Raw genomic sequence first — 24,480 nt, 5'->3', positions numbered from 1 at the left:
CATGTATCAGTGTATATACATTCATGAATAGATTCTCAATTAAGTGCTTTAACAGAACCCCTACCCTGCTGGAAATCCTATGTGCATCACAGGACCTGAAAACCTCCAGGGAGTATTGAATCCGAAGGCAGAAAAGCAAGGATAGAAAGTCCCCTGAACTGAAGGCTACCCAAGCAGTGATACAGAAGCCTTCAGTGGAAGTAGACAATTGGTTACCCCCTACCTAGGAAAGTAAATTGTTCGGATATGAAAGAAACCATATACGCGGTTAATCTCACAGCATAAACATAAAAATGTACTCCAAAGGAAAATCCGCAATTACGGTAACTTGCGGTTGCGACCACCGCCAAGCCCCGCACTTAGTATCCATAGTATGGATCCCAAATAACAGACGGTGTAACGCTGCAGCCGCACGCAGTAACCCGCTGTAATGTCTATGGCACACCTGTCCACCCGATGCAACAGACGGCGTTACGCTGCCTCTTCAGCACGCAGTAACCCGCTGTAATGTTCACGCCCAACCCAAGAAGAGTCCTCACATACGGTGTTACGCAGCATTTAGCACGCAGTAACTCGCTGCGCCGAAGTGAACGATCCGCCAAGCGTCAAAAGCCCGCCAGCAGAACACCAGCAACAGAAGAGAGGTGGCGCCCCAGCCGCAACCGCTCCGTTACTCACGGACTCCGCCGAAGCTCCGTCACTGCTCTCCTCAGCTCTACACTCGCTCTCCAGAAACAGGACTTGCTTCGTCAACCCGACGAAGAACCAAAACAGGAAGAATTACGCGCAACCTCTCGCGCTTCATGACAGGATTTATCACTTCCTGTCAGCACACCGGAATCATGGGAATTGTAGGTCCGTACCGCCCAACGCTGCTACAGGGGCTGAATCCTGACAACGATACCATAACAATGAGTGTTAGGACTTTGGGGATCCCAGTGAACTTCTCCCAGGTATGGGGGCGCGGGAGCCACGACCGGCTGATGGTCTTCGACGTTGATCCAATGGACCCGAGCCCACACGCCTCCTCTCCCTTCCTGACTTTGATTTGCTTTAACTATGTCCCCCCCCACCCGGACTTCTCCTGGCCCTTTGGGTCATACCCACTGGGTTACTCTCATGGACTTCTTTACATTTTTTCTTTTGTCCTGACCGCCTTTTTGCTACTGCTCTCGGCCGCTTTTTTCTCCTGACCCTGGCCCGCCATCTTGTCCGTTCCCTCGGCCTTTATCCTTCTCCCTCGTCTTTTTTCCCCAGAACCCCCCACCCCCCAAGGGGCGGCAATCTGATGGATAGCCCTGGGTGCCACAAGCTCTAGCTACGCCTCTGGGTGCTTGTCGCGGTGCTGGCAAGTCACTGTACAAGCAGGTCACGATGCAAGCAGCGTCGTCGTCGATGCTGAAGTGCTGTTGTCGGTTGAGGGACTTGAGTCGATGGCGCCAGAGTCGGGAGGCTGCCGTGTGGGATGAGAGCGGTGCGTTGTGTAACTTTACGAGCGGTGCCCTCGATCCGCGGTGCAAGCATCGGCGTCGATTTTGGCATAGAACGGCGTCGTCGGGGATACCTAGGCATCGTCATGAAGCAAGGCAGTGTGAAGTGCGTGGCTCGCAGGTCGCGGTGCAAGCAGCGGCCCTGTGGCGGCGTCAGCAGGCGTCGTCAGTGAGACCAGGGTCGTGGTGCGGCAAAATGCATTGCTTTTAAATCTAAAAACAATGCGTGGTATTGGCATGTGTTGTAAAAGCAGATTCGCAGTAAAAATTTGCACGCTAAAAAATATGTGGAAAAGGAATGCAAAGTAAATACCTCCGTTGTACAACCAAAATGAGCAAGGCTCTTATGAAACGTATTAGGTAAATTTCAGGACACCACAAAGGCTTCCTCTAGCATACATAAATGCGTACTTACCAACAGACCAGATTCAGGCGGGAGACTTCAGATTTTATGACAAGACCGGAGGCTCATATTATGCTTATTTCTTGTTTTAATTAAAACCGCCACCAAGAAAAAAAACTACAATACCCAAAAACCCTGGGAAAGAACAACATACATTACATGGCAATACAGTATCCAATAGGACGTTGACTACAATAATAAAAATCTTGACTAAGAGCAACAAGCCCTCTTTTCTTGCTGCTTGCAGTCAAAATAAGTATTCTGCTTGCAAACTTTTTATATTTATAATGTTGGCTATAATATTGGTTATATTGTGTATGCTTACTGGTTGGGCATTTTGATGTATTCCTCTGCCTGCGATCGTGCTAGCGGCGTTCCATGGCCCTTGCCCCTCACCTTTTTCCTTAACGGCTTGACTCACTTGTTTCCTTTCCTGAGCTGACAGTTGTGGCTTTGTGTGTTTCCCTTTCTGAGCGCGCTCGACTCTGGCGTTCGTTTAAGTTGGGCCTGTGGGGGGTTCTCTTTGTTTCCCGCTTAAGAGTTTCCCTCCGTCTGTGCCGGTTTCCGTGTTCTGGGCCTCCCTGCTTGCGGCCTGCCTTCGGACACACCCCTGTCTCTGGCAGACCTTTCCTGAAGGCTAAGTTAACCCTTCAGCCTCTCTGTCTGTCTGCTGTATTTAGCTACAGTTTTTGTGGGCTTTAAAGCCCTGTTTGGTCATTTTTATAGTAATATAAATGTAAATTGATACTTGTATAGCGCACTACTCACCCGCAAGGGTCTCAAGGCGCTTGTACGAATACCGCTGTGGAACCCATCCTGGCTTTCCCTGTGAAGCATCCACTCCTGGGCACCCCCAAGGTGGAGGCCAGGCATCCTTAGCGTTGTGGGGGCCGTTGTGGAGATTAAGCAAGCTATTGCCCAGAGTGGGACTCCATGATTGGAATAGGCACCGAGGCGAGAATTATCAGGTCTGTGGAATTTTGAGCCCAAGACCCGCCGAAGCAGGAATTGAACCCTGGTCCCGGTTAGACCTCTGCATCAGGGTCTGCCGCTCTAATCATTGAGCCACACTTCTCCACCATATATGGCAATGTCTGATGATGAGGTAGGCTACTCCATGAAGGAAAATTTTAAATCTTTTATAAAAGATTCTGTACAGCATGCTGTGTCTGATTCTATGTTAGCCTTATCAAAAAATGTGAAGGCCTTTATTTCTAAGATGTTATATGGCCCTAATGAGATTCCTTCCAAAAAAGGAAAGAAAAGTGTTGTCCCTATGAGTGGTTTTTCAAATAGAGATTTGATTAAGATTGATCCTCCTGCCAGAGAGGTTGCATTCTCGGGGCTTCCTACCTCCCCCCTAAACATTACTAATTTGCAGGACACTGATATTGATGATGATGGCGTCTTAGATGACTACAGGGCTGATTCGATTATCACTGATGGTTTTTTCTGATAATGGCCTTTGGAGAAAAGGCATAAAATGTTTCCCTCTGAGGGTACATCCCTTCCAGTGTCCAATGCCCTTTTGAATCATTTGGAGGAATTTATGTTCGACTCTGTACTGATATATCACCCGAATTGGTTTTCTTCTGACCACGTGTTAGATTATGTTTCTTTTTATTTGAGGCACTCCCTGAACAAGTCTTCCAGAAATAAATTGAAATCTGAGTTTCCCCACAAGTCCCTTCCCTATAAAGTGGCTGATACCCCTTCTATTGTCCCTATTACTGTTTTGTCACTAAATTTGGGAAAGACCCAAAGAAAGGGGTTGATGGAGCCTGGTCTAATTGCTAGGACAGTATTTAGGATCTGGTGGGTCCATTGACCAGGATTCTGGATTTGGTCGAGGAGGCTAATATGGAGGGAGAACAGGTGGATCCCGACTCACATTCGAACTGGGCTCAATGGGCCACATGTGTGTTAGGTCATGCGAATGCTTACATTTCACAGGAGAGACAGAAGAGTCTTTTATTAAAGATAAACCCTAAACTGAGTAGAGTGGTTGCTAAAGAAGAAGGCCCTCAGGCTAATGGCCTTTTATTTGGGGATTCCTTCATTAAGGAAATGGGCAAGTACGTGTCCACTTTTGCCACCACTGACAAGGCCCAATTTAATATGAAGAAGATATTTTCCAGTTGGGTTTTTAGTAGGGCTGGCAAAGGTAGGTGTTGCTTTGCCGGCTGTTATTCCGCCAGGAGTTAATCCCTCCACAGAGGCTCCTTTAATCAAGGCTCCCAACAGGATTTCTATCAGGAGTACAACCCCCAGTTCTATCTCCACCGTTCCCGTGGATTCCAGAACAGGAGATACAGAACCAAAGGACAGCAGTTTTCAGTCCTTCCTCCAGTAGGAGGCAGATTGGTGCATTGTCTAGATTCTTGGTTGTCTCTAACCTCAGATCCTTGGGTCATTCAGTACGTCTAGGGTTATTGCATAGACCTTTATCAAGTTCCGATGCAAGGTTGTCTTCCCCATCCCCTACGCTTTTCACAGGAGCAGTTTCTCCTTGTGCAGACCTTAAAGCCCGCCTTCTCTGAAAGTTGATCCAGTTCGGCCATAAAAGCCAGAAGAGAAGTCTGGGGGTCTTCCAAGGTTGCCACCACATTGTCCGCATATTAGCTGTGCATATGTTTATCCCCCCCCCCCCCCCCCCAAAGCATATCCCCGATATAAGACGGTTGTTGCAAGTCCTTTTTGCCATTGGCCCCATGCATAAAGCAAAGAGAAGGGGTGAGAGTGGGCACCCCTGTCTTGTTCCTGTCTGGATGGGAAAAGGGGTGGAGGTGTAGCCATTTATTCATACCGACGTCAAAGGCCTGGTGTAGCTACTCAAGACATATTTTATAAATCTGGCAGGGAGACCGAAATGTCACAAGGTCTCTCTTAAGTAAGGCAAGTGTACTCCATTGAACGCTTTTTCTGCGTCGGTAGAGAGAAGCATGCGTTCAGTGTCAAAGCGCTGCACTTTATCAGTGATATGGGGTAGTCGCATGGTGTTATCAGCGCAATGGCGATTGGGCATGAATCCTGCTTGATCTGGGTCAATCAGGCCGGGAAGAAGGGGGGGTAGTCGCTTGGCCTATAAGAAGCGCTCTGCCACTTGTCCTTACCGGGCTTTGGTATTATGACCAATGAAGCTTTCAACATAGTTGGTGGGAGTGATAAAGAGGTTCCAACAGCATTGTAGGCCTCATTGAGGACAGGGGCCAGAACAGAGCAGAAGGCCTTGTCAAAAAGGAAAGTTAACCCATCAGAGCCCCGGAATGTAAGTAATTTCTGTTTTGAGATGCCAGACATCACCTACTCTATCCTGATAGGGGACTTGAGAGAGTCGGCCTGGTCTTCTGTTAATATAGTGGTAGGCCGCTTCTCAAACGTAGCTGGCGGGGCATCTGGGGAGAGGTATTGCGCCTCATAGAGGTCTGCGTAGGACTGGCGAAATGTTTCGGCAATCTGCAGGTCTGTTCCTTTACTCTCAGGGTAATCACCAATGTGATCACGGATGCCTGCCACTTTACTCTCAGCCTGTTGGCCAGCAGTCTCCCATATCTGTCGCCCCCACTGTAGAATGCAAAAACAACAGTTGATGGACAGAATGCAGAACAATGTCATACATTCACCCCAATACAGAGATCTGGGCCTAAATCCATCGTTTTTTTGCACTCCACACCACCCCAGTTCAGAAATGGCCATATGCAAATCAGCCTTGACCCTGTGCCTCATGGGAACAGTCCAGCCCGAACTGCCAAGCCATGTCTTTACTGGACCGGAATCAAGCATCCTAGGACCGGTTTCTGGCTATCAACCATCAGCCAGGATAGCTTGACTCCAGTGGTGTGGAGAGCATGGGACTCACGTCTGAGCATACCCATCCCACTCGGGGAGACAAATGCAAACACAACAGTTGATGGACAGAATGCAGAACAATGTCATACATTCACCCTAGTACAGAGATCTGGGCCTAAATCCATCGTTTTTTTGCACTCCACACCACCCCAGTTCAGAAATGGCCATATGCAAATCAGCCTTGACCCTGTGCCTCATGGGAACAGTCCGGCCCGAACTGCCAAGCCATGTCTTTACTGGACCGGAATCAAGCATCCTAGGACCGGTTTCTGGCTATCAGCCGTCTTCAGCCAGGATAGCTTGACTCCAGTGGTGTGGAGAGCATGGGACTCACGTCTGAGCATACCCATCCCCCTCGGGGTGACAAATGCAAACACAACAGTTGATGGACAGAATGCAGAACAATTTTGGAAAAGGTGATGGGCAGAGTTTCTGAATGATGCAGAATACTCCTACCCAGTCAAGAGATCAGGGCTTGATCCATCACCGTTTTTTAGCTCACTGCACCATCCCAGCTTCAGAACCTGGCTATATGCAAATCAGTCTGTTCCTGTCCCAGTGCATGATGGGAACAGGGCAAACCAAACTACCAAGCCAATTCTTATACTGGGAAGGAGACAAGCTACCGGGGACCGGTTTCTGGCATTTCAGCCTCGTCGCCCCGGCTTGCTTGACTCCTGATGGTGCAATGAGCTAGGGACTCACGTCTGAGTATACCCTCCCACACATAGTGTGGATAAAATCAATTTTGGAAAAGGTGATGGACAGAGTTTCTGAATGATGCAGAATACTCCTACCCAGTCAAGAGATCAGGGCTTGATCCATCACCGTTTTTTAGCTGACTGCACCATCCCAGCTTCAGAACCTGGCTATATGCAAATCAGTCTGTTCCTGTCCCAGTGCATGATGGGAACAGGGCAAACCAAACTACCAAGCCAATTCTTATACTGGGAAGGAGACAAGCTACCGGGGACCGGTTTCTGGCATTTCAGCCTCGTCGGCCCGACTTGCTTGACTCCTGATGGTGCAATGAGCTAGGGACTCACGTCTGAGTATATCAGGATCCCCCACTGACCCATGCCCTCATCACATCTTCAACAAAGCAGACTCCGTCATAGCACCGCACCTTCGAGACGTCATCAACTGCTCCTTCAACTCCGCCACCTTTCCGGAAAACTGGAAACACGCTGAACTCACCGCCCTTCTGAAAAAACCCACAGCGGACCCCACCGAACTCAAAAATTACCGCCCCATCTCGCTCCTTCCATTCCCGGCCAAAGTCATCGAGAAAGCTGTCAACAACCAGCTCGCCGCCTTCCTCGAAGCCAACAAATCCCTCGACTCCTCACAATCTGGCTTCCGAGCAAAACACAGCACTGAGACCGCCCTCATCGCAGCAACAGACGACATTCGAACTCTACTGGACAATGGAGACACAGTCGCCCTCATCCTCCTCGACCTCTCTGCAGCATTCGACACAGTTTGCCACAGCACCCTTTTACAACGCCTCAACAACATCGGAATACATGGAAAAGCACTTGAATGGATCACCTCGTTCCTCACCGGAAGAACCCAGAGAGTCCGCCTTCCACCATTCAAGTCCGAGGCCACCGAAGTCATCTGTGGCGTACCACAAGGATCCTCTCTCAGCCCCACCCTCTTCAACGTATACATGAGCCCCCTCGCGACCATCGCCCGCCAACACAACCTCAACATCATCTCTTACGCGGATGACACTCAACTGATCCTTTCTCTCACCAAGGACCCCAGCACCGCCAAAACTAACCTACACGAAGGAATGAAAGAAGTTGCTGAATGGATGAAACACAGCCGTCTGAAACTGAACTCAGATAAAACAGAAGTCCTCATCCTAGGTACATCCCCCTCTGCATGGGACGACTCTTGGTGGCCGGAAGCCCTTGGAAAAGCACCCATCCCGACAGACCACGCACGGAACCTAGGCGTTATCCTGGATTCTTCACTTTCAATGAACAGACAAGTCAGCGCCGTATCCTCATCCTGCTTCAACATTCTTCGCATGCTCAAAAAAACATTTCGCTGGATCCCCACCGAAACCAAGAAAACAGTCACCCATGCTCTGGTCACGAGCCGACTGGACTACGGCAACACCCTCTACGCAGGCACTACCGCTAAACTCCAAAAGAAACTCTAACGCATCCAAAACGCCTCAGCCAGAATCATATTAGACATCCCACGCAACGAACACATCTCTGATCACCTGAAAGACCTCCACTGGCTACCCGTCAATAAGAGAATCACTTTCCGACTGCTAACCCACGCACACAAATCACTCTACGACATCGGACCAGAATGCCTCAACTCAAGACTGTCCTTCTACACCCCCTCCCGCCAACTACGCTCCTCCAGCCAAGCCCTCGCCACTGTACCTCGCATCAACAAGACCACCATGGGAGGCAGATCCTTCTCGCACCTGGCTGCTAAAACATGGAACTCACTCCCCACTCACCTTCGCCTTACCCAAAACCACCTAGCTTTCAGAAAGCAACTTAAAACGTGGATATTTGACAAGTAATCCTCCTCCCCCTCCTTAGCGCCTTGAGACTCTCTGGGTATGTAGTGCGCTATATAAATTCTCTGACTTGACTTGACTTGACTTGACTCCCACACATAGTGTGGATAAAATCAATTTTGGAAAAGGTGATGGACAGAGTTTCTGAATGATGCAGAATACCCCTACCCAGTCAAGAGATCAGGGCTTGATCCATCACCGTTTTTTAGCTCACTGCACCATCCCAGCTTCAGAACCTGGCTATATGCAAATCAGTCTGTTCCTGTCCCAGTGCATGATGGGAACAGGGCAAACCAAACTACCAAGCCAATTCTTATACTGGGAAGGAGACAAGCTACCGGGGACCGGTTTCTGGCATTTCAGCCTTGTCGGCCCGGCTTGCTTGACTCCTGATGGTGCAATGAGCTAGGGACTCACGTCTGAGTATACCCTCCCACACATAGTGCGGATAAAATCAATTTTGGAAAAGGTGATGGACAGAGTTTCTGAATGATGCAGAATACTCCTACCCAGTCAAGAGATCAGGGCTTGATCCATCACCGTTTTTTAGCTCACTGCACCATCCCAGCTTCAGAACCTGGCTATATGCAAATCAGTCTGTTCCTGTCCCAGTGCATGATGGGAACAAGGCAAACCAAACTACCAAGCCAATTCTTATACTGGGAAGGAGACAAGCTACCGGGGACCGGTTTCTGGCATTTCAGCCTCGTCGGCCCGGCTTGCTTGACTCCTGATGGTGCAATGAGCTAGGGACTCACGTCTGAGTATACCCTCCCACACATAGTGTGGATAAAATGAATTTTGGAAAAGGTGATGGACGGAGTTTCTGAATGATGCAGAATACTCCTACCCAGTCAAGAGATCAGGGCTTGATCCATCACCGTTTTTTAGCTCACTGCACCATTGGGGTGACAAATGCAAACACAACAGTTGATGGACAGAATGCAGAAGAATGTCATACATTCACCCTAGTACTGAGATCTGGGCCTAAATCCATCGTTTTTTTGCACTCCACACCACCCCAGTTCAGAAATGGCCATATGCAAATCAGCCTTGACCCTGTGCCTCATGGGAACAGTCCAGCCCGAACTGCCAAGCCATGTCTTTACTGGACCGGAATCAAGCATCCTAGGACCGGTTTCTGGCTATCAACCATCAGCCAGGATAGCTTGACTCCAGTGGTGTGGAAAGCATGGGACTCACGTCTGAGCATACCCATCCCACTCGGGGCGACAAATGCAAACACAACACTTGATGGACAGAATGCAGAACAATGTCATACATTCACCCCAGTACAGAGGTCTGGGCCTAAATCCATCGTTTTTTTGCACTCCACACCACCCCAGTTCAGAAATGGCCATATGCAAATCAGCCTTGACCCTGTGCCTCATGGGAACAGTCCAGCCTGAACTGCCAAGCCATGTCTTTACTGGACCGGAATCAAGCATCCTAGGACCGGTTTCTGGCTATCAGCCGTCTTCAGCCAGGATAGCTTGACTCCAGTGGTGTGGAGAGCATGGGAACTCACGTCTGAGCATACTCATCCCACTCGGGATGACAAATGCAACTACAACAGTTGATGGACAGAATGCAGAACAATGTCATACATTCACCCCAGTACAGAGATCTGGGCCTAAATCCATCGTTTTTTTGCACTCCACACCCCCCAGTTCAGAAATGGCAATATGCAAATCAGTCTTGACCCTGTGCCTCATGGGAACAGTCCAGCCCGAACTGCCAAGCCATGTCTTTACTGGACCGGAATCAAGCGTCCTAGGACCAGTTTCTGGCTATCAGCCGTCTTCAGCCAAGATAGCTTGACTCCAGTGGTATGGAGAGCATGGGAACTCACGTCTGAGCATACCCATCCCACTCGGGGTGACAAATGCAAACACAACAGTTGATGGACAGAATGCAAAACAATGTCATACATGCATCCCAGTACAGAGATCTGGGCCTAAATGCATCGTTTTTTTGCACTCCACACCACCCCAGTTCAGAAATGGCCATATGCAAATCAGCCTTGACCCTGTGCCTCATGGGAACAGTCCAGCCCGAACTGCCAAGCCATGTCTTTACTGGACCGGAATCAAGCATCCTAGGACCGGTTTCTGGCTAACAGCCGTCTTTAGCTAGGATAACTTGACTCCAGTGGTGTGGAGAGCATGGGACTCACGTCTGAGCATACCCATCCCACTCGGGGTGACAAATGCAAACACAACAGTTGATGGACAGAATGCAGAACAATGTCATACATTCACCCCAGTACACAGATCTGGGCCTAAATCCATTGTTTTTTTGCACTCCACACCACCCCAGTTCAGAAATGGCCATATGCAAATCAGCCTTGACCCTGTGCCTCATGGGAACAGTCCAGCCCGAAGTGCCAAGCCATGTCTTTACTGGACCGGAATCAAGCATCCTAGGACCGGTTTCTGGCTAACAGCCGTCTTTAGCCAGGATAACTTGACTCCAGTGGTGTGGAGAGCATGGGACTCACGTCTGAGCATACCCATCCCACTCGGGGTGACAAATGCAAACACAACAGTTGATGGACAGAATGCAGAACACTGTCATACATTCACCCCAGTACAGAGATCTGGGCCTAAATCCATTGGTTTTTTGCACTCCACACCACTCCAGTTCAGAAATGGCCATATGCAAATCAGCCTTGACCCTGTGCCTCATGGGAACAGTCCAGCCCGAACTGCCAAGCCATGTCGTTACTGGACCGGAATCAAGCATCCTAGGACCGGTTTCTGGCTATCAGCCGTCTTCAGGCAGGATAGCTTGACTCCAGTGGTGTGGAGAGCATGGGACTCACGTCTGAGCATACCCATCCCACTCGGGGTGACAAATGCAAACACAACAGTTGATGGACAGAATGCAGAACAATGTCATACATTCACCCCAGTACAGAGATCTGTGCCTAAATCCATCGTTTTTTTGCACTCCACACCACCCCAGTTCAGAAATGGCCATATGCAAATCAGCCTTGACCCTGTGCCTCATGGGAACAGTCCAGCCCGAACTGCCAAGCCATGTCTTTACTGGACCAGAATCAAGCATCCTAGGACCGATTTCTGGCTAACAGCCGTCTTTAGCCAGGATAACTTGACTCCAGTGGTGTGGAGAGCATGGGACTCACGTCTGAGCATACCCATCCCACTCGGGGTGACAAATGCAAACACAACAGTTGATGGACAGAATGCAGAATGTTAGACGGACCTGGAGGGTCGGCCGAGGACAAGGGGAGAGGTCTCCGGGGAGAGCCGTCTCCAGCGGTCGTACAGACGAGTAACTTCCCCCCCCACAGATGTACACCACACAAAGATAAGGTTTAACATTCTTTATAAGCAATCTTTAAGTACGGTAGAATGGTACAAGGAGGTCTGTACTCAGGGGTCCCCTCGATTCTAGTCTCTTGGATGGGAAAGGGGGTAGCGGGACAGTCTTGTTACCAATCTGGTAGATGCGATGATATGATGGGTAGCTCACAATCCTCGAGCTCGGCGTTCTAGGAGGACGGGCCGCGGCGGCGCCAGCAGGTCCCGAGATGATCGTAGGTAGCGACGGTCCGCGGCAGCGCCAGCAGGTCCCAATGAAGGTGGTAGTTACAACGGGCCGCGGCAGCGCCAGCAGGTCCCGACGAGGATGAAGGTTGCAGAAGGCTGCGCAGCGCCAGCAGGCAGGACGATAGTTCACAAGGCAGGGCTGCGGCAGCGCCAGCAGTCCGTCAAGGATGAGTTCTTCACGGTGTCTCTCGACTCCAGGATACAACTGCCTTCCTGCTCTGGAGCTGCCCCAGTTATAGGTCTGGCGCCCTTTGATGTCCGGACCCTCGCACTTGGAGGTCGGGAGGTCCGGGATGAGGAAGTCCAGACACCCAGCAGGGGGGTGGAGCCAGCGCCCGGGGAAGCTGGGGGCGATCGGCACCTGGCGGGGGAGAGCCATCGACACTTCTTTCTCCCATTGACCCGCCAAGTGGTCCGTTCACCTCCTGGGTGGATGGTGGTGCCGGGATGTCGGGGCCTGGCCAGGCCCAGGGTTAGGGTCGAGTTGAGGCCACGCGGCCTCGTGGTGCAGTGTCCAAGATGGCGGCCGGGCCGGGCAATGGAGCTGACAGTGGCTCGGCCCAATGATACAGAGATGTCCGGGGGCAGGAGTCCCGTAGGGGACGGGGTGTGGGTTGCTTTGGTGGGTAATACCTAGAGGGCCAGTGTCCGGGCCCTGTCATGCGGGGAGGGAGCGAGCCCTTCGTGTGGCCTGTCCAACATGCGTCCCCCCCAGCTGAAGGCGGGGAGAGTCACTCATCCTCTTTGGGACTCTCCACGTCGAGGCGGAAAAAGCGTGACAGGCCATCCGCGTTGGCGTGGTCCTGGCCAGGTCGGTGCTCCACAGTGAAGTCCATCCCCTGCAGGGAGATGGACCAACGCAATAGTTTGGGATTTTCCCCCCGCATCTGCATTAGCCATTGCAGGGGCCGATGATCTGTTTGCACCCGGAAGTGGGTACCGAAGAGGTAGGGCCGGAGCTTCTTGAGGGCCCACACTACTGCGAAGGCCTCCCTCTCGATGGTGCTCCAGCGCTGTTCTCGGGCCAGTAGGCGTCTGCTGATGAAGGCCACCGGTTGGTCAAGTCCATCAGGGTTCAGCTGGGAGAGGACAGCCCCGATGCCATGGTCGGAGGCATCGGTCTGTACGATGAATTCCCGGCTGTAGTCGGGGGCCTGGAGCACAGGGGCGGTGCACATGGCGGCCTTCAGTTTCTCGAAGGCCGCTTGACAGTCTGGAGTCCAGTTGACCTTTTTCGGGTGTTTCTTGGATGTGAGTTCTGTGAGGGGCCCCACAATGCTGCCGTAGTCCTTCACGAACAGCCGGTAGTATCCGATGTGCCCCAAGAAGGCTCGGACCTCGGTTTGCGTGATTGGAGGCTGCCAGGACTGGATGGCAGCGATCTTGAGCTGAAGAGGGGCCACCAGGCCGCTTCCCACCTGGTGTCCGAGGTAGGTCACGGACCCCTGACCAATTTGGCACTTGCTGGCCTTTATTGTGAGGCCGGCCTGTTGGAGTGCCTGCACGACCTCTCGGAGGTGGCGGAGGTGGTCTGACCAGTGGCGGCTGTACACAGCGATATCGTCCAGGTAGGCGGCGCTGAACTCTTCGAGACCCGCCAATACCTGGTTCACCAGTCGCTGAAAAGTAGCTGGAGCGTTCTTCATGCCGAATGGCATGACTTTGAAATGGTAGTGGCCATCAGGGGTGGAGAAAGCGGATCGTTCTTGAGCCCGGGGGGTGAGGCCGATCTGCCAGTAGCCCGCTGTCAGGTCGAAGATGCTGAGGTAGCGGGCAGCCCCCATGCGGTCGATCAGTTCATCTGCTCGGGGGATAGGATGAGCGTCGGTTCTGGTGACAGCATTCAGACCCCGATAGTCGACGCAGAATCGGAGCTCAGGAGTGGTGCCCGGGGCAGCAGCTTTGGGGACCAGCACGACCGGGCTGGCCCAGGGGCTGTCCGAGGGCTCGATGACCCCAAGCGTGAGCATTTTTGACACTTCTTCTTGGATGCAGGCACGTACCCGATCTGGTACGCGGTACGCCCGATGTCTGATAGGGGGACTGTCCCCAGTGTCCACGTCGTGCAAGCACCAGGGGGTGACCCCTGGGGTGAGGGAAAACAGGGTCGCAAATTGCAGCAGGAGGCCCCGACAGTCTTGGCGCTGTTCCGGGGTGAGGGCATCTGAGAGTCGGACCCCGTCCACTGAACCATCTTTCTCACGGGTCCTTAGGAGGTCAGGGAGGGGCTCGGAGTCTTCTTCCGCTCCACTGTCTGTAGCCATCAGTAGACTGAGCTCCGAGCGCACAAAGTGGGGTTTGAGTCTGTTGGCGTGGAGGACCCGGAGGGGGTTCCGGGGAGATTCCATATCGATAAGATAGGTGACGGGGCTCTTGCGCTCGACTACCTTGAAGGGCCCTGTCCACTTGTCCTGCAAGGCACACGGTTCGGTGGGGGACATCACCCATACTTGTTGGCCAGGTTCGAATTCGATGGAGGAGGCATTTTGATCGTACCACTTCTTCATGTCCTCCTGACTGGTCTCAAGATTTGCTTTTGCTATTTCTCTGAATCGTCTGGTCTGATTGCGTAGGGTCAGGAGGTACTTGAAGACGTCTGGAGGGGTCTTCCGGGGGGCCATCTCCCAACCTTCTTTGACGAGGCTGAGGGGCCCTCGAACAGGGTGTCCGTACAAGAGTTCGAAAGGGCTGAAGCCGAGGGACTTCTGGGGGACTTCTCGATAGGCGAAGAGGAGGCACGGGAGTAGCACATCCCACTGGCGACGGAGGGGCTCTTCCAACCCCCCGATCATTCCCTTGAGTGTGCGGTTGAACCGCTCGACCAGTCCGTTTCCTTGAGGGTGATAGGGGGTCGTGAATCGGTAGGTGACCCCGCACTGTTGCCAGAGGGATTTCATATATTTTGAAATAAAGTTTGTGCCTCTGTCGCTGACGACTTCTCGGGGGAAGCCCACCCGGGAGAAGATCCCCATTAAGGCCCGGCCGACCACCGGGGCTGTTACAGTTCGCAGGGGAACAGCCTCGGGGTAGCGGGTGGCATGGTCCACCAGTACCAGGATGAATCGATGTCCTTGTGCTGTTCGGGGGTCCAGGGGCCCCACAATGTCTATTCCCACCCTTTCGAACGGGGTGGTAACAACCGGGAAGGGTTGCAGGGGTGCCTTGAGTTTGCGGCCGCTCTTCCCGCTGGCCTGGCACGTGGGGCAGGACCGGCAGTGGTTGAGGACGTCATTTCTCATTCTTGGCCAGAGAAATGGGTCACCAGGCGGTTGTAGGTTTTGTCTTGTCCCAAGTGTCCAGCCAGGGGGACATCGTGGGCCAAATTCAACAGGAAGTCTCTAAAACGGAGGGGCACCACTAACACTCGACTGACCCCTAACTCCGGGATTCTCTGTTCGCTATACAACAGGTCGTTGTCCCAATAGATCCAATGGGCTCCTGCGGTATCTCCCGCGCTCTGGGCGAGGGCTTGCTGTCGTAGCCCCTCGAGGGAGGGACAGGTCTTTTGCTCTTGACGGAACTGTTCCTGGGTGGGCCCCCCTTCTTGACGCCACTGAGCCAGGTCGGGAAGGTCCTGGAGCTGGGCGAGCCTTTCTGGGGTTTGCTCTGGGGGGTCGGTATGGTAGGTGTCCTCTACTGGAGCGATCGGGGGAGGAGGTGCTGGCCATTCGGGTTCTTCAGGTCGGGGGATGGCACGGGCGGCCATGGACCGGGTGGTTACGCACGCCCAGTCCGGGAGGCCCAACATCCCCAGGTGCTCTCTTCTTTCCACTGCGGCCCACGGGGAACTCTCAAGATCATTCCCCAGGAGACAGTCCACGGGGGCATCATCGCGGACCGTCACCTTCAACATGCTGGAGACTCCTCCCCATTCGAAGGGGACGCAGGCCATCCGACACAGACTCTCAGAATTGTCAGCTGAACGGACGGGGCAGAGAATGTTCGGCAGGATCTGTTCTGGGGTCACCAGGTGACAACGGACGGCCGTCACACTGGCCCCCGTGTCACGTAGGGCTTCCCCCTTCACCCACTGACTGTATTTTCTAGTGTTGGTGGGTAGGGGAGCCCGCGGGATCATGTCTCTTCCCCCTAGGCACGCTAGAACCATGGCGGCCGGTTCCCACTCTTGTTGTTCTTGTTCGTATTCTTCCTGTTCCACGGAGATTTGCTCTTCTCCCAGGGCGACGGCAGCTACCTGGCGGGGCCCCGGGGTCTGGTTCTTTGGCAATTCGGATCATTGGCGTAGTGGCCGACTCGCTGGCATCGGTGACAAGTGACATTGGCTCGGAACCCCGGGTGCATCGGGGGGTTGCCCCGGCTGGCCGGGGGTGGGGTGCTGGTAGCGGGAGCGGCCGGGACGGTGTCTCTCCCCCGTCCCTGGCCTCCTCCTCCTCCTCCTCGGGGACGGTGCTGACCTTGGTTGTTCCTGTTCTGTTCGTTCGGCCCACTCCGGCCTACTCGGGTGCTTTCCCATCGGTCAGCCTCTGCGGCGAGCTGCTGTGGATCAGTCAATTTACTGTCGAGGAGGTGCTGCCTGAGCTCGACGAAGCAGTTGTTGGAGAGGTGCTCCCACACAATGAGGTTAAAAAGTTGCTCGTAGGTCGTTACGTGGCTCCCCTTGATCCAACCCTCGAAGGCTCGGCTGAAATAGTTCACATATTCCACCCACGTTGTACCCGGGATTCGGGTGCAGTCTCGGAACCTTTGGCGGTACATTTCGGGTGTAAGCCCATATCGAGTGAGGAGGGCAGCCTTCATGTGGTCATAGGACGTCATTAGGTGGTCTGGAAGCTGTAACAGGGCATCGCGGCCTTCATTGACGAACCTCCCCCATAGACCGGCTCCCCAGTCACTTCGATCGATCCGGTGGGAGGTCATGGCTATCTCGTAAGCCTTGAACCACTGTTGTATGTCGTCGTTTCGGAAATACTCTCGGACGACATCCTTGGGGATGTGGACCTTTGGTTCTGTAGCTCCTGGGGTGCGCGGTTGCTCGGGCACCCCCAGGTCTTTGTTTTGCTTCCGTAGGTCTAACTCTGCCAGTTTGCGCTCGTGTTCATACGCTAGTCTCTTTTCTTCGAGTTCTCTTTGTCTCTGTTTTTCTTCCCGCTCTTCCCGGAGCCATAGATATTCTAGGTTCAGTTTTTGTTCGGCTAGTTTTAGTTCACCGTCCATCTTGAGCCGTGCCATTTCTAATTCATGTAGTCTGCTTCTTTCTCTCTCTTGGATCTCTTCCTGCGAGAGACCCGTTCTTCGCTCTTCGGGAGCAGTGGTGTTCCTCTCTGATGCTGCAATGTTTTGGTCCGGGGGTCCGACGGCCCCGGTTTCTGCCCAAGACTCAATGGCGTGCTTGAAATCGTCTTTAGTGCTCAGACCGGTGGTAGCAATGCCTAGTTCAATGCAAAATTGTTTCAACTCACGATGGTTGTACTCTTCCAATTTGTCCATCTGGAATTTTTCTGCGCTCTCTCTGGTTGTCATTGTGGTTTAGTCGTGGGGTGAGTCACTTTCTGTACGTACGCGTTGATTCGGATCGCGCCGCTGGCCACCAATGTTAGACGGACCTGGAGGGTCGGCCGAGGACAAGGGGAGAGGTCTCCGGGGAGAGCCGTCTCCAGCGATCGTACAGACGAGTAACTTCCCCCCCCACAGATGTACACCACACAAAGATAAGGTTTAACGTTCTTTATAAGCAATCTTTAAGTACGGTAGAATGGTACAAGGAGGTCTGGACTCAGGGGTCCCCTCGATTCTAGTCTCTTGGATGGGAAAGGGGGTAGCGGGACAGTCTTGTTACCAATCTGGTAGATGCGATGATATGATGGGTAGCTCACAATCCTCGAGCTCGGCGTTCTAGGAGGACGGGCCGCGGCGGCGCCAGCAGGTCCCGAGATGATCGTAGGTAGCGACGGTCCGCGGCAGCGCCAGCAGGTCCCGATGAAGGTGGTAGTTACAACGGGCCGCGGCAGCGCCAGCAGGTCCCGACGAGGATGAAGGTTGCAGAAGGCTGCGGCAGCGCCAGCAGGCAGGACGATAGTTCACAAGGCAGGGCTGCGGCAGCGCCAGCAGTCCGTCAAGGATGAGTTCTTCACGGTGTCTCTCGACTCCAGGATACAACTGCCTTCCTGCTCTGGAGCTGCCCCAGTTATAGGTCTGGTGCCCTTTGATGTCCGGACCCTCGCACTTGGAGGTCGGGAGGTCTGGGATGAGGGAGTCCAGACACCCAGCAGGGGGGTGGAGCCAGCGCCCGGGGAAGCTGGGGGCGATCGGCACCTGGCGGGGGAGAGCCATCGACACTTCTTTCTCCCATTGACCCGCCAAGTGGTCCGTTCACCTCCTGGGTGGATGGTGGTGCCGGGATGTCGGGGCCTGGCCAGGCCCAGGGTTAGGGTCGAGTTGAGGCCACGCGGCCTCGTGGTGCAGTGTCCAAGATGGCGGCCGGGCCGGGCGATGGAGCTGACAGTGGCTCGGCCCAATGATACAGAGATGTCCGGGGGCAGGAGTCCCGTAGGGGACGGGGTGTGGGTTGCTTCGGTGGGTAATACCTAGAGGGCCGGTGTCCGGGCCCTGTCATGCGGGGAGGGAGCGAGCCCTTCGTGTGGCCTGTCCAACACAGAACAATGTCATACATTCACCCCAGTACAGAGATCTGGGCCTAAATCCATTGTTTTTTTGCACTCCACACCACCCCAGTTCAGAAATGGCCATATGCAAATCAGCCTTGACCCTGTGCCTCATGGGAACAGTCCAGCCCGAACTGCCAAGCCATGTCTTTACTGGACCGGAATCAAGCATCCTAGGACCGGTTTCTGGCTAACAGCCGTCTTTAGCCAGGATAACTTGACTCCAGTGGTGTGGAGAGCATGGGACTCACGTCTGAGCATACCCATCCCACTCGGGGTGACAAATGCAAACACAACAGTTGATGGACAGAATGCAGAACAATGTCATACATTCACCCCAGTACAGAGATCTGGGCCTAAATCCATCGTTTTTTTGCACTCCACACCACCCCAGTTCAGAAATGGCCATATGCAAATCAGCCTTGACCCTGTGCTTTATGGGAACAGTCCAGCCCGAACTGCCAAGCCATGTCTTTACTGGACCGGAATCAAGCATCCTAGGACTGATTTCTGGCTATCATCCGTCTTCAGCCAGGATAGCTTGACTCCAGTGGTGTGGAGAGCATGGGACTCACGTCTGAGCATACCCATCCCACTCGGGGTGACAAATGCAAACACAACAGTTGATGGACAGAATGCAGAACAATGTCATACATTCACCCCAGTACAGAGATCTGGGCCTAAATCCATTGTTTTTTTGCACTCCACACCACCCCAGTTCAGAAATGGCCATATGCAAATCAGCCTTGACCCTGTGCCTCATGGGAACAGTCCAGCCCGAACTGCCAAGCCATGTCTTTACTGGACCGGAATCAAACCGTTCCCATGAGGCACAGGGTCAGACTGATTTGCATATGGCCATGTCTGAACTGGGGTGGTGTGGAGTGCAAAAAACAATGGATTTAGGCCCAGATCTCTGTACTGGGCACCTGTGGTTTTTGCATTTGTCACCCTGAGTGGGATGGGTATGCTCAGACATGAGTCCCATGCACTCCACACCACTGGATTCAAGCAAGCCGGGCTGAAGACGGCTGGAATGCCAGGAACCGGTCCTCTGAAGCTTGTTTCCCGTCCAGGGAAGGCATGGCTTGGCAGTTCGGGCTGGACTGTTCCCATGAGGCACAGGGTCAGACTGATTTGCATAAGGCCATGTCTGAACTGGGGTGGTGTGGAGTGCAAAAAACGATGGATTTAGGCCCAGATCTCTGTACTGGGTTGAATGTATGACATTGTTCTGCATTCGGTCCATCACCTGTGGTTTTTGCATTTGTCACCCCGAGTGGGATGGGTATGCTCAGACGTGAGTCCCATGCACTCCACACCACTGGATTCAAGCAAGCCGGACTGAAGACGGCTGGAATGCCAGTGGCAAAGTGAGCAAGGGACTCACGTCTGAGCATAACCTGCCACACTTATGGCGGCCAAAAGTGGTACAAAAGGGGGTGGTGATGGACGGAGCATCTGTTATGTTATGTTATGTTAAAGGTATTTAGTACCGCGCACATACACCAATTGGTTTCTTGGCGCTCGGAGACCAGTGGAGAGGACACAGGGGAGTGGGTGCAGCTAGCCATGAGCATGACGGAACAGATATGGTTTCAAGAATTTACGGAAAGTAGGATAGTCAGGGGTGAGCCGGATTGAGAGAGGAAAGGAGTTCCAAGTGGACGGAGCAAGAAAAGAGAAACAGGCACCACCATGCTTCTTACGTTTGAACCTAGGAGTGATCAGAAGATTGTGAGCAGAGGATCTGAGGTGTCGAGAAGGAACATAGGGGTGCAAACAGAGAGAGATAAAGACAGGAGCAGAGGCAAAAAGAGATTTAAAAATGGTACATCCCAATTTAAAGATACAGCGTTGCGCAACCGGGAGCCAGTGTAGAGTTTTTAGCATCGGGGTGACGTGTTGGTGTTTGGGCTGCTGAAAAATTTATCTGGCTGCCTGGTTTTGCACCAGTTGGAGTCGGTGAAGATGGTATGCAGGAATCCCCACGTATAGACAGTTGGCATAGTCTAAACGTGAGGTGACCAGGGCCATGATGACAAGGGTGAGAGCCTCTGATGATAGGAACCTTCGGATCTTCCCGATTCTGCGAAGATGATAAAAGCAGGCCGAGGTAACAGCGTTGATGTGCGGCCGTATCGAAAGGTCACTAGAGATAGTAACACCGAGGCTCTTCACAGAGTTGACTGGGCAGGGAGGGGGACCAAGGGCAGGGGGCCAGAAATTGGGAGTCCAGGAATGTGGGAGCCCGCCAATCAAAACCAACTCTGTCTTGCTAGGATTGAGCTTCAGCTGGCTGAAGTTCATCCACTCATAGATGGTAAGCATTGTGGTTTGAAAATTGGAGCAGGAAAGAGGGGAGGGGTCGATGGGAAAAATAAGTTGCAGATCATCTGCATAGTTGAAGGTGGTAACAGAGGAGTGACGAAGAGAGACAAGGAGGGGCTGCATATAAAGATTAAACAAAAGACGGGACAAAGCAGAACCCTGGGGTACATCACAGGAAAGTGAAATTCGGGGAGCAGAGAAGGAAGACAGGTGAACCGATTGGGAGCGGAGTTGGAGAAATGACACAATCCAAGACAGGGCCAGGCCCGAGATGCCAGCATTTCTGACACGGTCGACCAAGATGTCATGGTCGACCGTGTCAAAAGCGGCCGAGAGATCAAGTAGCACTAGGGCCTGGGCCAGGTTCTTATCAGCCCCCTGTCTCAGCGTGTCCATGACTGCCACCACCACTGCCTCCGTGGAATGGGCTGGTCTAAAACCTGCCTGTTGATCATCGAGGAAATGAGTTTCCTCGATGAAAGTGCTCAGGCAGCGGGTGACGTAGGTCTCCAAGACCTTCCCCAAATAGGGGAGGAGGGAGATAGGTCGATAGTTACCCAAGACCGCAGGGTCAGAACCGGGTTTTTTTAAAATAAGTACCACCACAGCGCTTCTGAAAGCATTGGGGACAGAGCGTGTAGAGAGTGAGCGATTTAGAAGGTCAAGAGGAGGGCCGGGACAGGCCATAAAGGCATCTCTTAGGATTGAAGGAGGGCAACAGTCATTGGGGGAACCAGAACCGACAACCTGGAGTAATGAAAGAAAAGTATCCAAGGAGATAGGGGGAAATTCGTGCAGGAAATGAGGATTCGGAGAGGGAAGGGCGCTGACCTGAGACATGGTGGTAGGGGGGATGTTATTTTTAATTGTGGAGATTTTGTCGATAAAAAAAGAATTAAGGGAGTCTCACAAAGCTTGCGAGGGTAGAGGCTGAGGTGTAACTCGGTCGGGTAGGGAAAGTTCAGCTACGATGGAAAAAAATTCTATTATTTTGGATGCAGAATTGATAACTTTCTGGGAATAATGGGAGGATTTGGCCAAAATAATAGATTTTTTGTAAGATTTTAATAAATCAATATAAATAGACTTTAATAAAGGATCATAGTTACGCCTCCAACGGCGCTCAGCCTGTCTGAGAAGGAGTTTGTCAGCCTTCAGTTGGTCAGTGAACCAAGGCTGAGCGTCGTGAGGGCGTTTAGATTTAATGATTTTAACGGGAGCAACCACGTCACCGGCTTGAGACAGCCATTGGTCCAATGTGGCTGCTTGAGAATTCAAGTCAGGGTGGTCAGGGGGGAGTGTGGAAGCAAGAGTCGAATGAAGGAGGGAAGTGTCGGCGTGCTTCCAATTACGTGCCGAAAAGTTGGAAACTAATGGGGGACGGGTGGGTGCTGAGAGTTGTAGGGAAAAAGAAATAAAAAAATGATCGGACCAGGTGCTGGGATAGACCGTAGGGGGGGAAATATCCAGGTTGGTAGTCCATACCTGGTCCAAGGTATGGCCCTTGTTGTGTGTAGCAACAGAGATATGTTGTGAGAAATTTAAACCAAGTAGCAGACCGGAGAATTCGAGTGAAAGAGAGGATTCCAGGGGGTTTAGTGGCCAATAATTGAAATCGCCAATGATCAAGACCCTAGCGGAGTTAATGGCCATCTGCGAAATTAAATCGCTAAACAAGGATGGGAAGGAGGGCATGTTAACAGGGGGGCGATACACTAAGACACAAATGAAAGAGTGTTTAGGAGATGTGAATTTCAACGTGAGGATGTCAGAATTTAGTATAGGGGTGGTTGTAAGGGAAGTGAATTGTAGGTTGGAGCGGATGATGGCAGCAACTCCACCGCCAGGTCTACCAGAAGTCCTGTTAGAATGAAGGATATAATAGCCCGAGGGTATAGCGGCCAGGATGTCAGGATAGGAGTCCGCATGGAGCCAGGTTTCAGCGAGGAGCAAGATGTCAATATGGCCATGTAGGAAGGGGGAGACTCTAGTTGGCGCAGTGGAACACTAGCGACAAGCAGGGACTCCCGCTTCCTCGTCAGGGCTGAGGGTTACCTTCCAGACAACCTCTGCTTACCCTCTAGGTAGTGTGGCTTAAGCAGTCGTAGGCTAATCTTTGGGGCACATAGGGTTAAACACTTGCAATATTACACCGTCACAACCAACCCACCACACAATGAGACCAGACTGTATTCTGTAAAAATATATATCTTTATATAGATTTTAAGCAGGCTTGTGAATACAGTTATCAGACTTTCAAATAGCGGTTCCAAGTTACTTAGTTCAGGTTGCCACAGTTCGTTCTAGCAATAAGAGTTCTTTAGGGCCTTCTGCCCAGTTCAACAAAGTTCTTGTGGAGCAGGCGGCTTCCGGGGGATCTGTCCCACGTTGCGTTGCCTTCCCGGGGTCGCTGTTCTTTGCGGCTCTCAGCCGAGCAGTTCACGGGTCATCCGGGGCAGCGGTGTTCTGTGGCGGCAGGGTCCTCTCCTCATCGTCCGCTCCGACCTTGGAGGCGGCGGCTGCGTGGTGGCGGCAAGTGGCAGTACGGTCCTCAAGTGCAGGACGTACCCAGCCAAGTGCCGGTGCAGCTGTGTGCTCACAGCTGGGCTGTCGGGCAAAGTACCGACCTAGGGGACTCTCAGAGGGCAACTGTCCATCTTTGCAAGTGGATTGGCTGCTCGTGGCGCAGTCAACTCGAGAGCTCGGACCGGACTGGTCCTCCTTCGCTTTGCTCTCGGGCTCCCGGTGCGGTTGCGGTCACGGTGTTCGGGCCAGCGGCGGCTGGTCCTCACTTTGCTTTCGCTGTTGCTTTGGGTCCCGGTCACGGTGGTCAGGTGGATGTCGTTGCCTTGGAGGAGATTTCTCCGTCGGTACTGCAGCGATAAGCAGCACACGCAGTCGCTTTCTTCAGGGTGTAGCGCCCACTGGCCCTGGGGCACTGGTCAGGGGGCAAGTTCAGTTGCAAGCCCTCGGAGATCTTTTAGCAGAGTTTGGCACAAAGTCTTGTAAAGCAAAAGTCTTCTCGTAGTCTTTCCTTTTTCCTCTCCTTCGGCAGCAAGGCGCCAGACACAGGCAAGAGACAGCACTCTTCCTTGTCCTTCCCGGTCCTTCTCGTCGGGCAGAGTTCCTTCTGTAGCCCAAACAGGATCTAATTTTCAAGGAGCAGGGCTCCTTCTTTTATATGGCATTTCTTTTGTTCTCGCCGGCCAGGGGGGCCTTTGCATAGCCACTCTCAGTCCTTGAGTACCCTGGTGGGTGTACTCCGGCTTCTGCTTTCAGTGTGAGGGGCAGGCGCATCAGACGCCCCACAGGAGGTGGAGCCAGCATTGTGCGGACAGGGGCGGCCAGAGTACCTTGTTGATGGGGGCTTCGCCCTTCCTAGGCCAGGTGCCGGCTGAGTCATCAGTCGCTCCCCAGGAGGGTGGAGCCAGCATTGTGGTGGCAGAGCACAGCTACAGTTCGAGTCAAGAGGCACTCCTACCTCCCCCTAAGGTGTAATCTGCGCATTCACCACCTGTCATCCTCCCAGCCCTGTCACTCACACGTCCCAGACAGTCAGATACACATACCAGCAAAGGCGGGCTGAAATGGTTAGGCAAGCAATGCTAACTTTCTAAAAGTAGCATTTGCAAACCCAGGATACTAAAATAAACTTTAC

The 24,480-nt window shown here is 52.7% G+C and overlaps 1 pseudogene; it reads left to right on the top strand.

Moving 5' to 3' along the window:
- Nucleotides 1–3,627: 3,627 nt before the first annotated feature.
- On the top strand, nucleotides 3,628–4,320 carry LOC147673583 (uncharacterized; annotated as a pseudogene).
- Nucleotides 4,321–24,480: the final 20,160 nt, after the last annotated feature.

The sequence above is a fragment of the Lissotriton vulgaris genome, chromosome 12 (assembly GCF_964263255.1).
Source record: "Lissotriton vulgaris chromosome 12, aLisVul1.2, whole genome shotgun sequence".
Taxonomy (NCBI): Eukaryota; Metazoa; Chordata; class Amphibia; order Caudata; family Salamandridae; genus Lissotriton; species Lissotriton vulgaris.
The sequence above is the reverse complement of the archived record's forward strand: the minus strand, read 5'-3'. Positions and strand labels throughout refer to the sequence as shown.